Here is a 17,283-nt window from a genome sequence, read left to right as displayed (position 1 = left end):
AATATAAATACGGAATAATTAAATTATTTAGGAATCAGACGCTTAAATTACAGGATCATACAGTCGTATTATTCACGGAGCATCTGTTTATTAGAGACACAGCGCAACAGGATTTTTAATGCCGTCTTTAGAATATTTTTTTGTGCTACTGGAATGTGTTTTTCCTTACAGTATAGTCAACGCTTGGATGCCATAATATTTGCATCAAGGAATCTAACAGATCAATGACAAGAAGATAAAATTATTAATATATTACTATCATGGTGTATATATTATTTAGCACAGCCTGTGATTAAAATATAGGTAGGTTATTGTGTATAATATTATGACCCAAAATGATTGATTGCTGCTGAAGAACTAGCTACTTTCGCCTGCCTTAATGTCTGATCTTTGATAATTTTGACGAATACGAGCCTGGCATTAATAATCCGAAATCATGTGACGTGTTAGAACTCTGGCTAAATCCAATTTCCTGGAATGTTGCTGAACTTCCCACGTTCGAGTTGGCTGAAACGGAAGTAATTATGCGACGCAAAGTACCTTCTAGTATATGTGATTAGAAATAGTGATTTGATCGCATTATAAATATATAAAATTATTCATTTTGTGAACTGTTACTAAAATAATTTCATTACAAAACACAACTAAAACGCCTAATCTATATATAATTACACTTACACTTAGGTAGTAATATAACGTTGTAGTTTCCTGTATTGTTATATTTTTTATAACGAATAAGCGTGAAAGAGAAACTCGAAATAAATACTATTTTTTGCAGTAGTGAAAAGATCAATGATACCATAACCACAAAGTGATTTCAAATTCTATTATAATGAAATATATTTAGGTTGTTGTCAATGACTTTATTAAATGAAAAATAATTTAAAAATACACGTATAGAACAGTGCCCAAATAAAATTTTATATTTATACTTCTTCTTATATTTTTACGTCATCGTAGTCTCTGAAGTCGTATCAAAGATCGGGTCAAAGTAAAAACTGATGACTCGGCGCATATCTTTATGCAAATTTTGAATTAAGTTTGAAAAATAACTAAGTACGGGAGTATTCTAGCTAATATACCAGTCCAAAGTCTCATCAAGTCCTCTATCCTTTGATCAATATCAATAATTTAGAGTGGAACCAGACTTTTTATAAATACCTATATTATCAAGCTGCAACAGATCAGTTTTATTTTATTCGGCAATGTCACCGTTTTAGATAACGATTCTGTGTTATAAAAATTTGCACCGATCCTCGTTTTTGTTAAAGTAAGGTATACAGTATATTTAGTGCACTACTTTAATTAATGCGCATCATGGATACGCCTATTGCCAATACAAAAAAAATCTAAAGGACACAAATTTATCTGTTTTATGCAAATCCTAATTTCGATGCTGATTATGGATAGTCCTGGCAAAAAAATAGTTCCTTTTCTTCATACAAGTCAAAAGCAAAGTGCTAGTTATGTTGAAAGTTCTTGATAAAAATAATTAAGTACGGTAGTATTCTAGCCCATTTCTCTCTTTAGGGAATCCAACGTGCTTCCCAGCTTCGATTTCCCTATTAATCTCGATAACTCAGGGCAGGACCAGACTCTTTTTTACCGTCCAATACAAACCAAATTTGTCTTTTTGTTGTGTATAAAGACGTGAAAAATGTGCAATTCGGGAATGTTGTAAGATAATTACCCTCAAAGTGATTGCTTTGTCAAAGTAAGGTCTAACGGTTTTGAGTGAAATTTTTGAAGCAGTTAATATATTAAATAATCGTAATTATTAAGTTAAATATAAGTAAACTTCTAGCGTCTTTACTTTGTATTCAAGCATTTTTTTCTGTAATAAAAAAATGTCATATCATGATATGAGGAGTATAAAAGAATATTTTTATTACAAAGTGTAACAACAGAGTAAAATATTTTAATATTCTTTTATGGCAAAGTTTTTCCGCTTTTCCGGCGTATCCTATGTCTTATAGTAATAAGCATTAGGTTGTTTATATAATATTTTAAAGAGTATTTGTGGATTTTATATAATTAAAAAGCATTTTTTTGTTATTCATAATTAAATTGTATTTTTTTCAGCACGTACTTTGATAAGATACTCGCTTAAAAATATTATTTATTACATTGTAAATATTACCTAATAAAATCTAAGTTTATAATTATTAAGTTTTAATGCTAGTTTAAAAATATTAAGTTTTAATGCTAGTTTTTTTAAATATCTGTATATTCAAATGAGACGTTAACTTATATATTTATTAGATGAAAATATTTGTAACATTTTTAGAAAATATCGAAACATTTTTTCAAATATTATCGATGGACTCTAAAACCACTACAGTTAAATCATTTTTTAGACATTATATTTCCTGTAGTTTTAAATCTATTCCTTATTAAGTTTTTACCGAAAAAAATATTTTTATGATTTATTAAATAAACCACTTTTTTATATACAATTAAAGATTACCTCATGCAACTAAATTATAAAATATATTAATTTGCATTAAAGCATTTTAACCACTTAATAAAAAAAAAAGTTCGTTTGTAAAAACGGGACACCACCATGAGAAATTTATTCCCTGCATAATCTGCAAAGTACGTGCCATAGCCATACATGAATAAAAATATCAGTTGCCTTTGAATTTGTAATTTCTTTTTAAATGGCCTTTCGTAATCGGCTTTAGCAGCCAACGAAAGTTTGTTTAAAATAAACCCATTACCTTTTTATAAATAGTCGGCAAACCAAAAAAGGGCAGACAAATAAATCTCACATGAATGCTGAATGCAACCTAATGCGAGTATTTTAGGTATAATTCAAAACTTAAAATATAGAAGTAATATAGAGTAAGATAATTGATCTCCTCCCTTTCCATAATCACATTTAAAACAGACCACTGCCGTAAAACATATTTTTTTTAACAAAAACATTTCACTCTGGTTTTGACAAGTGTTAAACCTCAGAATTTAATACAAAGAAACTTACGCCTAATAGACACAGATGATAAATAAATAAGTTTAATTTAAACTCATTAAAAAATAATTTATAAATCTTGATCATTTGGATCTTAAAGTAGCGCAAATATTTTGTTTATTAAATGTGATGCATAACCACCTATTTTATATTTTTGTTGATATTAAAACTTATAAGAAAGAGCAGTGTTTTTAAGTCTGTCAATATTTTTAATAAATTAATTTTTTTGGCACTTAACAAATAATGCTTTAAAAACATTTTAAAAATATATAGTTTTATGTATAAATTAAGTTACTGAATCAATGTAATAAAATAATGTTAGTAGTAAGTTATAGCCAATAAACTTAGGGCTTCAAAAATATAAAATATAAAATAAATACTAATAAATATATATATTTAGAAAACATTTTTTGACGCTTGAGTTTAGATCGTGAGCTCGCAACCAATGGACGTCACGCCAAATTGACACAGACAATCCAAAACGAGCTTAGACTTTTAGACGTCTAGATTCGGCAGCCAAACAGCCTTTCCACTTTATTGTCAGATTTTTACTCCTTCTTAACCATTATATTTAAGCCACTAGGAGTGAAACCTGTTATACAGTTTTTGCGTGTATATTACGTTATAAGCAATGAATCAATGTTGTAAAGGGTTTCGTATTTTTTTTCTTAAATTATAACCACAATCGTTTTGTTATAAATTTCAATTTTTTTAATAAATAAAATTGTTTATTATTATAAATATTAAAACGATAGTGTAGTGGTTTTTTTATTTTTTTATAAAATCATCAATTTTTTACGGTATCTTAAAAATTCATGGTACATATTATTATATATTTTTATTTAGTTATACTAATTTTGTGAAAACAAATTAATGTAAATACATATGTATGTACGAAATAAGATAACAAGTTTGAATATTGTTGCTACCAAGAAAATTATTTTCTCTGAACTTGAAAATATATATAAGACCTGAATGAAAAGGGTTACTACGGAAAATTGTACACCCCATAGCTATCTGATTTCCCAGAGGTCCTATCTATAATATAATAGTGAGCATTTCGCTAATTAAAACGCGGCTTTTTCAGTTGGCCGCTGTTAGGGCATGACTCGTCCATCATCGGCGAAACTCTTTTGAGTGATTAAAATTTGCTCCGACATAATTAAAACAAATATTAAAGCGGAGCAAGAAGAATTTCAGAAATTGCCTCCAGGTCTTCATCCGATAAATTTTCTGAATTTATCGCTTAATATTCGGACGCCGCTTACTCTTGCCTTGCCTCGCTTGATAAATATTGCGAAATTCAATTATACGATTCGGAAAACGAGGTGGAAAATCTGCGCTGTTCGGCGAATTAATTCGACGGGGCCCACTCGGATAAGTTGTAGTCGTAAATTCGAAAAATTCGACTCGTTCAACTCATCGCCCTGTGAAATAGGGCAAATGTAACGGGGCGTTCGTTTTTAATTAGGGCAATACCCTCTTACACGAATGAATCTATTTAGTGAAATTTAAAATAATATGTTTAGCGTTACTATTGATCAACAAAGATTATACGGCGTTTTGTACGGAAACTCGTCGTTCTTTTTGGAAAGTTAACGACAAATTGTAACCCTGTCCTGTAAATAAAATAAGACGGCCGCCTTGAACAATTTTAATGCATGTGTCTAACATTAAAATTTCTGTTGAAAATCACAAAGTCCAAGCACAGCATCGAGATCGCAACGGATCAACTTGTGTCCACAAAAATTTTGTGTTAAATTTTATTTTATTTTTAATATTGCTTTGTAGGTTAGTTACGTAAAATGTATTAATAGTATTCTCTTGTGTGAAAATAACTTTTTTTTTTAATCATTTCATAGTTTTTCTTAAGATCTGTGTATTTTACATTTTGTATACATTTATATGAGACACTAAAAAATTAAACGAATAAGTATATAGTGAAAATATATACTACATTCTCAAAATTAATTGAATATGATGAAATATTATTTATATTTCTTTCATTCTTCTATTTAAAAAAAACGTTGAGGTAAGTTAATTGCATCCTGCTGCATCTAAACGGGTGCATTTTCCAAGCGGCTCGCTTCCGGAAGTGCTGCCATCCAAATCAAAATCCACACAAGCAGGAAGAATACCCATCTCTTTTGCTCTTTAAGAGACTTGCACAACCCATCCTTCTCTGGCACGAGATGCTATATACCTTTCAGCGAACGAATAAAAACATCACGGTATCTGAGACGAAATAAAAAATCGTATAAAACTCCACAAATAAAATATTACGAGATAAAAATTCGCTATATATAAGTGTACTGTAATGTCACGAAGATAGGTATCACAGAGCCGTATCATTTTTCAAACGTTACCTAAAGCCTTAAAGGATGTTTGCGAACAAGGTACACCTCATTTATGATCGATACTGTTATGTAACGGGGAAAGACTTTGTAACGTCCACACAGTGTCGTGTTATACAAAGTATGAAAGTTTCTCTACACAATTGTGTTTCAACACATATACACTCTAAGTCGTTGTTATAAATAAATATTTTAATCATAAAAAATAGGCAAAAGTACCTTTAAATATTCAACTGAATTTTTAAAAATATTATTTTTTAAGAATATTTTTTTAATATTGCTTAAAAAATTAAAATAAAATAATTTTATTGTAGATGCTTAATGAAACTTTTAAACTTTAAAAGTGTTTATTGTATTTTTTAAAGATAATATTATTTGGCAATACTTTTTGAAAAATGGCGGTAAGTTTAAAAAATTAAACACTCATAACTCAGTAAGTTTAAATTTTACGTAAAAGATCGATATACATAAAATGTTTAAAAGCTTAACTGGCATCGAAATAAAAAATAAAAAAAATAGTTTTTTGCTTCAAAACAAGCGATGTATCACATCGATCAGACCCCCATACGAGCCTTTTTGAGACTTGCAGAAAATATAACGCTGTTAATTCCTTTGTTTTGACGATTTAAAATTGAATTTTTCGTATCGTATAGAACTATAATATTAAGCACCCCCTTCATATTTAGTATGAAAAAATAATATAATATTTTTTTACAAAATGGCGGCCAATTTAAAAATTTAAAGTTTCATAACTTCGCTAAACGAAATCCTACTGATAAATGTTTTAAACATACGTGTTTAGAAGCGTAATCTGCATTTAAAAAAATATATATAATTTTTTTTTTTTAATATCTAAAAAATATTTCATATAGTCTGCCTCAGTTTGCCTCGAATGCCGTCTATCGACAAAGTATCACATCTTTTTTATGCTTGATTCGAGATGTCTCTGGCAAATTACAGATGCAGATGTTGGTGGGCGATTTGCATCACTCGATGACTCCATCGTCGAAATATGTTTATGCCTTAAAGTGAAACTACAAGGTAATACTTTTGAAGATTGGTAATACAAAGGATGAATTACAATGGCGGTTTTTGCGCAGGATGGACGCATTGACTATCGCGCATTATTTACGTACAAAAGTATAGTTTTTTCTAGTGCTTACGAATGGTTAACGCCTCGGGACGGATACGCTTACCGACTAATCCGTGAAAACTTATAATTATTTAGCATTTATTGTTAGGCTTTTTGTCAGACTAGTTGTTATTCCCTTTTCATTGGTTTGCAATAGTAATTTGAATTAATTTAGAGTTACTAGTACAGCTATTTGGATATCGCACACCGTCAGTTTTTTTTGTGAGAAATAAATGGTAAACCATTTTTTTTATTGCAGTATTTCAATTACAACGGTGAATTATAAAAATAAGTATTTTGATCGACGAGTAGTTTACAATCGTTTGCAATTGCGTTTCGGAAATCTATTTTTTTTTGTCGCATATCTATAAAATGGATGCATTAAAGAGAATAATGAAATACAGAAAAAAATTCAGAAGCGTTGCACTTAATTATTTAAATTTATTTTTAGTGCAGTATAAAGTTGTGCTAATAAATCAAGATTATGTGCATATAAGAGGAACATAAAAACATTAACGTTTTGATTTAAATCTTCTGTGAGTTTACTCGTAAATCGTTACGCATCCGATACGCTATCAACTAGGTCAAAGCTGATAAAAAGAGATTCATCTGAGAACACGAATGAAAGTTGTAAGAAAAAAAAAAGAAACAACAATAAGAATACCACCAGAAGTAAACACGCTTTCTAATTTAATAATACACAAGGCCGACTTTGATGTGTTCAAATTGACAAATTCACTTAGTGCTCTTTGAAGAAATTACTGAAAGAACGAATTACTTCAATAAATTGAAAATCGTGAGCAGAAAGAACACAGATGTAGTGCAAATAAGCATTTAATACATATGTATTAGGCAAAAGACAGAAAAGTCTAGGAACTGCTAAAATTAATAGATACTATATATACATATGTATTAGGTTATTTATGCTATTTCATACTAAAACACTTAACCTGGAATATACAACTAAAAACTGAGATAACTTACTCAACATATTAATATATCGTCCTAATAATTTTCCACTATAAATATACTATAAATTTTTAACTAGTTAAATATTTTACAATTATTCTAAATTTATTTTTATTTATGTTAAGTTTAAGTACATTATTTTTTAACCACCCTTTTATTACACTTTATTTGATATAAAGGTCATTTATATAGATAGCACTATCATTTATACAATGAAGTAAAATACATTTATTAACAATATTTCATGTATAGTATTTTATATTACACTATTATATATTAATCATTTAAAGATTTTTCTTTGTATCTTATATAATATATAATACACAAATCATTTAAATATCTGTTTTACATATACTTTTTTTATTTTTTCTACATTATACATATATTATTATTATATATAATCAAGTATCATATATAAAATATACGTTGTACATAATAATCGATGTTAATGCAACATTTGGATGACAGCTATATTATTTAGTTATATTTTAAGTTAATAAATTATATATAGATACGAATATATGTTATTTAATTCTCGAGAGTCGGCGGTCAAAAATAGTAAAGTATCCCTCTTCCGAGCGGTCAGAAATCTCTAGGGAAATCTTTTACCATAATTTAATGAGGTACACATTAAACCCTGCAGCTTTTAAAATAACATTAAAATTTAAGCAATTCACCATTTGAAATTTCGTTAAAAATGTTATGCTACATTTGTGCATAATAAATATTATTTATATATTTACAATACAAATTTAGAGGGGCAGTTTTGACAAGGTCGATTGTTTTTGTAAGTTACAGTGTAATGAAATATTTATTGTAGATACAGGGTGTTTAACAAATAACCCTAAAACGACCCAAACGACTACACACACAATACAATACGATAATTATTTAACTTATGAAAGTTATAAGTGAGAAAGCGCCAGAGTGACGGACTGAGGTCATTAATTTAGTTTACCTAACAAGCAAATAATTTATCGGTTAAACCCGGCGGTTTAGTTAATTTAACAGGTCGTTTCGGTCAAACGCCGCATAATAATTGCGTTATATTGTGTTAATAATAATCTGCTGCGCACACGAACTCTATTTTATTTGATTTATTTATATGCATTCGATTTGCATGCGATATATTAAATTGTACGCTAATACAAAATTGGGAAATTCAGAGAGAAAATATATTATAGGCGAAAAATTCACACGGTTTTATCGCCATTTTAATAAATAATATAAAGAGAGGCAATGTGAATGATAGTTCTCTTTTTTCCTTTTTTAAATTTTTTTTTTCTTTTTTAAATTTGTAAGAAATTTTATGTATTTTTCCTTTAATTTAGCGTACTCACGTATAATTTTTTTTTTTTTTTATGTTATTGTATAACTTAACAAAATTAAAAACAATGTAAATGGTTATGAACCAGTATTGTGAATTTAATATATCTGTATGCTTTTATATCCATGTCTATTTTGAAATAAGCTTTTGTAAAAAAAAAATGATAGTTCTTAACAAAATACGAAGTATAGCAATAAGAAAAAAATCTAATAATTTTATTAGATACCATCTTTATATATTTTAAAATCCTTAGTTTGTTATGGAATTTTTCTGCAAAAACTTTTATTTAAAAAATCGCTATTAAATCATTGTGGCTACTTGTTAAATGAGTATTTAACTCTTTCTGAAGTTTAGCAAGGTTTCAGCCTGAAAAACTCCAGAACTCTTGTATACATTTTTTTTTGTTATTTATATATATATTAATTATCTCATTAGTAGAGAATTTTTAAAACCTAATATGTATGATCTAATTCGATTTTAATAAATCATCACGATATTCATCCGTGAGATTAGAAAAATCTGATGATTGATAGATAATCACTAATTCCGATCTTTCAAACACATAAATTAGAAAAAACACTAAGGTCGCTATAGGATTTGAACTCAAGTTTTTCACGTTAATAGACAGGGACTTATACCACTCGTTTATCGTGCTGCTTTTGACATATTTATGTCAATTTAAAAAAAATTTTTGCTGTACACCGCCGATTTCAAAGTGTTTCTTTAAATGATTTTTATCAAATCAGACTAATCTACATTTCTTATGGGGATGAGCTGCTGACAACCGTTTACTTTTCAGCATCAGAAAGTGTCATGTCTTGACGTTATCCAGATTTTCTTGACAGTGAAATTTTATTTTACTATTAAAATAAAAACAAAAAAGTCCGGCGCTGGACTTCAATATATTATAATATGCATCTGTTCTTTACTCCTAGCTATCGCTATTATCAGTACAGCATGTCTGGTTCACGGAGTGCGAGCACCGCGGGCTGGGGGCGCATGGGGGCGCCCACCCGGACAAATATCAATACGGAGCCGCCCCCCGCGACCGCCGCGGCGTCCTGGGGCCCCGCGGGTGTTCCGGGGGCCCGCTAATGGGGCGCTTTTGAAAATTTTAATTCTTCACTTCGCAAACGTCAACCGGGGCGAATTTCAATGGAGCACATAGGGTGGTTCGTATAATGTGGAAAAAAAACTAGCGAGTGCTAATAGAGCCGTTTGACTATTCGCGTACAGTTTGGCATTCATTGAATATGTACGTGTGTAATTGAGCGTATGATTTGTTGTGCTTATTGCCAAGAGTTTTTCTTAACGAGGCTTTAAAATAAGTGGGATTTACCAGTGTGATGTAACGAGTATAGTAAAGGTAACGCAATCTGTATGACAAAAAATATTTCAATGAATAAAGTAATGCAACAATGTATTGAAAACTATATAGTAAAGAACCAACTTGAAGACATGTTTGCTTCTTCTAACAATTTATTTATATTTTTAATCTTATTCGTTCAACATTTAAGATTCTAATTTACAAGAATTTTAAACTAATTTTAAAAATAATAGAGTTAAATTATCTGAGTAACCAAAACTCGACAATTGTGTTACAAATTACTCATGACAAACTTAGTCGAAAGCTTTATAAAAATATATTAAAACGACAGTAGTTCATCTTCATTTAATATCTTAAAAGAAAATGTTCCGACTCATCAATTCTATAATATATTGAAGAATAAACCTGGCAATAAAGCATTCAGTTTGATTTTGAATTATTGGAAATTATATTTTCATTTTTTTTTATTACCAATTATTGCAAATAATATTATAAAAAAACAGTGAATACCGGTATTGACTGTTTTTTTAGTCGCAATGAATACAATACCGTCAAACTTTACTAGCAATATGTCTTAATCATCTCCTGAACTGACATTTATACAGAAATAGCATTATAATTCTTATAAAAATATGAGGACGACGGTCCCCGGGTGCTCCCACCCGCTTCCTTAGGTCGCGTGTAAGCCGAATTCGGCTCATTAGCAACCCTAGCACTTGAGCACATGCTTTCTATCGACAGGGCCGATGGTCCGCTTCCAGTCTCAACCTGAGTCATCACAATGCACGACCGAGGTTGGTTTACCGGTCTCCCGGCATCACTATGTTTTGTTGGAGACGGACTTGGCAGACTCTCGAAGAGTCTAGCAGACGCCCGTCTGCCCGCGGACACCATACTGAGAAGGATCTATTACGGACAACATCCCTTCGCCAGTTTATCCACCACTGCTCGGAGAAAACATCTTGTCCACCAATTTAATGTAATATAATCTAATAAAATTCTCACTAGTTTTTACCTGCGTCTTAATGGTTGCAAAGTCAAAGTAAAATAAAAAACTTGCTAATATTTTTTTTAATATCAACAATTAAACAACATTGACATAATAATACCAAAAATATTATAGGACAAGCATATGTTAAAATAGATTTATTTAATTGTTTGTATATTAAGATTTTATTTTTTGTGAAAAGCGCGCTCTCTATTAAATATCGGTATATTGGTCGCAGTGGCGGCAAACTCTTTAGAGTAAAATTTCAAAATGTGTTTGATTTAAGCTTGATTTTTAAACTACATTATAGTCTTGATTAATATGTACAAATAATTTTTGAACCATTTTAGTATAAAGTACTTCTTCAACTATTGAAAAAACCTCACAAATCATAATAATTTGAGCAATAATAAATTATTAAAAATAAATATGCATATTAGCATTCTAGTCCATACCTTTTGATACGACCAGCTGCACTTTAGTATTTTTCAGCATCACTGACCTGCATCGCGATTGAACAGCTCGACAAATATGCAAACAGGCGAACCAATAACTTTGTGATTTAATTATAGAATTACTATGCGAAACATATTTTATTTATTACCTATACGTTCCTTGGTTCATAATCATATAATACATATATAAAAAAATGTGATTTTAAGTTTCGGTTTTCACTAATATTTATTTGAGTGATCTAAAATCTTATATTTTATATTATAATTTAAGCATATATATTTTAGTATACAGTTCAAGTAAAACGTTCTCTATCAATTGACTTTGTCGTCGACAAGTTTTCACCTAGTATATATATATATATATATATATATATATATATATATATATATATATATATATATATATATATATATATATATATATATATATATATATATATATATATATATATATATATATATATATATATATATATATATATATATATATATATATATATATATATATATATATATATATATATATATATATATATATATATATATATATATATATATATATATATATATATATATATATATATATATATATATATATATATATATATATATATATATATATATATATATATATATATATATATATATATATATATATATATATATATATATATATATATATATATATATATATATATATATATATATATATATATATATATATATATATATATATATATATATATATATATATATATATATATATATATATATATATATATATATATATATATATATATATATATATATATATATATATATATATATATATATATATATATATATATATATATATATATATATATATATATATATATATATATATATATATATATATATATATATATATATATATATATATATATATATATATATATATATATATATATATATATATATATATATATATATATATATATATATATATATATATATATATATATATATATATATATATATATATATATATATATATATATATATATATATATATATATATATATACATATATTTGTGCACGTGCACATATCGACCGATTCGCAAATAAGACCCGCTCCACACCCATCAGAAAGTATCTTGCTCTAGGCTTTCCGCTGTTCCATTGTCGAATCCGTCCCTGTCTTTTATTCGCTCCTTTATGGATCCTCGCTCTATATCGTTCTCTTTCTCACTCGCCCTACCCCAATCTATTCAGACCGAAGACTTACTTTTCAGCCAAGTATTTAAGGAGACATTGTTATTATTGTGCCGAGAGAGGCGCACAATGAAAAAATCTCCGCCCACCACCCGCTCCGGTCCTGCATTGTTGTTTCGATTATTAATCGCGCTAATTCTTTAGCGGCTTTCGCGCTTTGAATATTTTTCCACCTTTAAGAATAATAAAAATATATTTCACGTAATATTATTTATTATGTATTGTATTCTTGGTTGTTTCGCTTTGAATTGTTCTACGTAATAAATTACTCTCAGGATTTCTGTGCTCATATTTTTGTATTGTAATTTATTGTATTTGCTTTTCATTATCAGATTTAGAACACAGTGACTGATCCAGTGATTCTTAAATTGCTAGACTTTGACCTTTGAGTCTGGTCTTATATTTAATGAATAAATACTTTTTGTTTATCATATGCGATACTATCTAAGCTTTTTATTTGTAAATTTTTTATACCATATAAACACATGATTTAAACTATTCAGATATGAGATTATAACTACCTTTAAAAACATACTACGATAATTGATTCGAATTGTAATTAAAATAATCACTGATTCTTGAAAAACATTGGAATGGTTTTATGCAACAATGTATATCTAAGATACATTTTGAATTTTCTGTCGCTACAAATATATAAAGATATCTATCAAGTTTATGGCAGCTATACTATAAAAAAATGGCTTAAATCGTGATACTGGCTAAACATTGCGTGAATATATTCATAAAGATTTTATGTTTAATTTTATTATATTATATGTACATATATATAAAAACAACAGCTAGATGTTTGAGGTTTATTTTTAATTTAATAAACAAAAAATTACACTTAAATTTTTAATGTTTGAAACAGTATTATAAATAATATAATGCAGCTTGTTAATCGTAGTAATATTATAAGGACGATATACCGTAGTCCGTAACGTCTCAGATTAGTAAATCTGATGTTGCGGGTTCGAGCCCCAGCAGCGGCACTCAATTTTTAATTTATAAAAATGCGCTATTATTACAAAAACCGGACTTAGCTGCAGTTATAAATTAGTTTACACATAATAATTGTATGTATTTATTATATCTGATTGACTTACTCTGTTGGTACAGAATTTCTCCATTGTAACACATTGGGCTTACGCCTATCAGGTTACAACGGAAGATTTAATAAAAAAACATAAAAAATAAAAATTATAAACTGTATTATATTGTGTAGTAGAATTTCAGAATTAGTGATTAGTGCTTTAGCTATAAAAAACTGTTTTTTTATATTTTTATCTTTTATATTACAAGAAACAATTATCTAATTTATTAATTTTATTTATTAAAACATATAAAGAAATACTTTTATTATAATATATTTCCTACTGCACAAATGTGTTTCTTTATTCTATTGAGAAAACCAGACACATTTTTATTTTTGCGAATTGCGAATCTACAATGATAAGATATTTAAATACTAAGTATTCCAAACATGAATATAAACCACTACAATCTTTGAAAATATTTAATACACAAATCAGCATATAAAAAAATCCTTACAATTAACGATAAATGTTTGGAAGCCTCTCTTAAGGTTTCATACTTAATTGTAAAATACAAAAAGCCTCAAACCACTGGGGAAACACTTATTCTACCTGCCACAGTAAAAATGGTGAAAATAATTCACGGAAGAGAATATGCTGACAAACTAAAATGTATTCCCCTGTCAGAAAACACAGTTGAAAGGCGAATAAAAATTATTGCTGATAATATAAAGAAACAATTATTAAAATAAATTTTAATGTTTGGAAAGTTCGCTATATAATTGGATAAAAGCACAGATTATGCCAACTTGGCCCAGATAATGGTATTTATTAAATTTTTTTTTTAAGAACCTAACAAAAATCTCCTTTAAAAAATCATTAACTAACAATATGCTTAATCTGTGTTGCTTTACTAAATAATGAATACTCGATACCGCGTAAAATTCCAGCCGCAAAGTCTGTTAACTTAGGCAGTTGTTGAATTTGTTTAAAAGTGGTGTGAACAACCCGTCAATGTTCAGCAACTTAGAGAGTCGCGATCGCGTCCTTTATCCTTACGTCTTAGAACGCTTCTCTGGCACGAACCACCCAACTTCTCAATGAGCTTTCCGAGTTGTATTAATTTTTGTGGTATGGAGCTTATTTATTTTAATTACATGATAATTATTTTCTTTTATATTCATCCAAATATATTTAAATTAAAAGGACAAGTCACATAGTGTGTAAACTTAAATATAATATAAACTGCCGATATTTTTTAATAATTTATATTTATAAAAATATAAAATTATATCTAATTGAGAGGTTTTGCGTAATTTATTTGTACTGTATTCTGGTTTTATTTAATTCATTTATATTATCAGATTTCATACTTTGCGTTGGCTTTGGCGCCGCGACCTTTGAACCGCAAAATTTTGCCCTTCGCGGTTTTTGCCGTTCGCATTTCCAGAATAAAACGAGCAAAAATGTATTTAGTGAGAGAGAGGGCGAAAGAGAGATGTTTCGACCACGATATTTTCCTGCTAAAGTTTCCATTCGCACACGAATACCCACATAATCGGTTTTGTCTGCGACCGCACAGCAGATAAAACGGACCTTGTATACTACACAAGTACGTTACGGAAAACCCAGAAAGTTCCTTTGCCTTTGGCGGCGACACTTGAATAACGAGCTAAAAGAGTAATAAACTTGAAAGTACAATTGAAAAAGTGTAAAGAAATTTGTTTAAGAATACATTTTAAAAGGATAAAAGCAGAATTTTGACTTCTTTTAATAAAACAACAATTCTAGTTTGATAATTTATATCTACTAAGTTAGTCAATATAAAGGGTTATTAAGTTATAAAAACACATTTTATGTGCCCTATATTATATTATACTTTTGTTCGTATGGCTTTTTTATTTAACATTTTTATTTCACTTTTCAACTGACGCGTGTCGAATTTTATCATTTCCCATGAGACAGCACCAATATTATTTATTTTACGTACCTTTTTTTTATATTGGAATTATTCATAGAAACCAATGCGCATGCGTAAAAAGGACATTTGAAGATCTGAAAAGCCCATAAGCGAAGGTAATGGGCAAACAAGCGCAGAAGTTCGCTTAAAAACTCAGGGTCGTACTGGTTTTCCTTTTTTAATAATTGCAATGAAGTTTAATGTTATATCACATATAAATATTTGATTATCCCATTTCTACGCAACGTAGCTATTTTACTTAAAATTATATTCTAATGCAGTGTACTTTAAGTTTGAAATCAATCTAACTAATCTTATCGATTTGTCTGTGCCAACATTAATTCTACATAGCTTTAAGTTAAACTGTTTTAAAGAACAGTCATTTTTATATCAGAAGATATTATACAAATATCTTGCTAAACCATAATTATTTTTTTGTATCAGTGATAACAATAAAAACAACCTTAAATTTAAATGCAAGCACAAAATGGCAAAACACATATTACTTCAGACTTTTAGAGGCTTTTTACAACATATCAATGGTTTTAGATTTTTAGTAATATATACTCAAATTATTACTGAATTTATTGATTTCTTTCCTATATTTTTATTTTTCAATCGCTTAAATTCTGAAAGGGGTTTTTTTTGTTTCTTAAATTTTTCAAAAAAAAATACTTTATATAAAAGTAAAAATAACATATGCTTGCTAGATGTGGAGTAACACTAGTAACTGTTTTTTAATTTGAAGTTATTTTCAAATAAAGTGAAAAAAATAATATACAAAAGACTTTTCTATACTAACTTCAATAAAATTTTTAATACCAACAAAATTGTCATAATCATACTAGAAATACTATAAATAAATATGCGAGACTATATTAACGCACTAGTCTCTATAATGTAACAATAATTCTAGTTTTTCAATGAAGCTGTAGGATCTTATTCTTTATACTAGCGTTAATTAACTGTGACCAAAATCATCATCCATGAACAAGGAAACCATACAATAGCGTAAAGAATGGGACCACACAAAAGCTCTTGTTACGACCAGAAAAAATCACATAAATAACATGCAAGTATTTTTACTGTAAATATTCTCCGTCATTGAATGAATATTTCTTTGTTATGAAACGGACACAAAATACAATATGGATGACAAACATTCCCGTTAAACACACATACTTATTCGTCACTTTCTAAAGGCATATACTTATTTTGTTGTTTCTATAAAGCAAAAAATATTTCCTACAAATTCAGAAAAAAAAACTGATCATAAAAAAATATAAAAACTTTTGAATCAATCCAATATCTACTTATTTTTAATGATCATAACTTAGATTTATTTTTCAGTCACTGTGTTTAACTAATTTAATAATATTTATTTTATATTATTATTTTAAGGTTTTATTCATCTTATTTATATTTACAATTTAAAACGTATTATGTGTATATAATTTGTCCAAATAACACGTTAGCTTTATTTAGAAAATAATAAAATAATATATATTTTT

The 17,283-nt window shown here is 28.0% G+C and overlaps 2 protein-coding genes across 2 annotated transcripts in view; one reads left to right on the top strand and one right to left on the bottom strand.

The window, feature by feature from the left end:
• LOC148231584 (neo-calmodulin-like) overlaps positions 1–17,283 on the top strand; it is a 194,358-nt gene that overhangs the window by 61,506 nt on the left and 115,569 nt on the right. The gene's annotated exons all lie outside the window — the stretch shown is intronic.
• The window catches only part of LOC148231586 (cationic amino acid transporter 4), a 148,045-nt gene that overhangs the window by 75,986 nt on the left and 54,776 nt on the right, over positions 1–17,283 (bottom strand). The window lies entirely within an intron of this gene.

This window comes from Plectrocnemia conspersa, unplaced genomic scaffold (genome assembly GCF_051122295.1).
Source record: "Plectrocnemia conspersa isolate PC_06_02 unplaced genomic scaffold, ASM5112229v1 ptg000009l, whole genome shotgun sequence".
Lineage (NCBI taxonomy): Eukaryota > Metazoa > Arthropoda > Insecta > Trichoptera > Polycentropodidae > Plectrocnemia > Plectrocnemia conspersa.
The sequence above is the reverse complement of the archived record's forward strand: the minus strand, read 5'-3'. Positions and strand labels throughout refer to the sequence as shown.